We start from the raw sequence: 1,071 nt of genomic DNA, 5'->3' as shown, positions 1-1,071 counted from the left end.
TGACAGATACAATTAAAAAAAAAACGATGTTAGCCCATTGAATTTTGTGAATTCGAGTTTTTAAAACAATCATTCGATTGTTTTCAAAGCTTTGTAATGAATTTGATGAATCCAAAAATGTTTCTGCTACTTCACACTCAAGTTAGCTGAGGTACAGTTCGAAAACGATTTTTTTCTTTCGTTCAAATAGGAAAAACAAAATCACAGGTTGAAGCGCCCTCTAGTGTTGAATGTGAACTACAGCAAGGAATTAAATTTCCAACACTGTATCTTTGCGAAACGGGATTTTTTAACTTGTTAAATACAGAAGTATAAACTTGATGCAGAAGAGGACATTGGTTCTGCTGCTGCTCTTACAAAGGTTGCCATAACATTTCTCATCTGGTGAAACAGAAACTAGCTCAACCAAGGACGGTTTTTTTTTTTTTTTTCACAAACTGTCTCAACTATATTCTAGCAATGTATGGCTCAATTGCTGGAGTTGCTTCCCATGTCCAGTCATGTTTTCTAAATTGTCATATAAGTATAAAATCTTGAATATAGTGAACACGCAATGGTTAAGTAAATAAATACAACTCATGAAGACACAACCTCATTTATTTGCTATTTAGCTTTTAGCAGAAATGTTTAGTGATTCTTTATTTTTCAACATACAGCTTTGGAAATTCCTATCAGTTATTTACATTTGATTTTGATGTTATACATGACCACCCATCCCCCCCCCCCCCCCCAAAAAAAAAAAAAACTGCAAAAAGCGCCTAAGCGTTTAAATAAAGTTAATTTAAAGAGGGATGAGACTGCCCGATATTGAAGTTTGAGAGATATTATTGGCGGTAGCAGTGGCGTCCTTAGGGGATGGCAAGTAGGACAATAGACTGTAGAGAGAGATATGTATGTACGTAACTCTTTTTCAAGCTGTAAGGGAAGTCGCCCCAATCAATCTTTTCTGTCTTAGAAAAGTAATTATCTTTAGTTTTCAAAGTTTAGAAATAATACAAAATCATTTCTCGGATTTTCTTTAGAACTATATGTTCACGCAAATATATGAAACAAAGCCATTTCCTGTTAGTT

This window comes from Biomphalaria glabrata, chromosome 18 (genome assembly GCF_947242115.1).
Source record: "Biomphalaria glabrata chromosome 18, xgBioGlab47.1, whole genome shotgun sequence".
Taxonomy (NCBI): Eukaryota; Metazoa; Mollusca; class Gastropoda; family Planorbidae; genus Biomphalaria; species Biomphalaria glabrata.
This window is presented reverse-complemented; position numbering follows the sequence as displayed.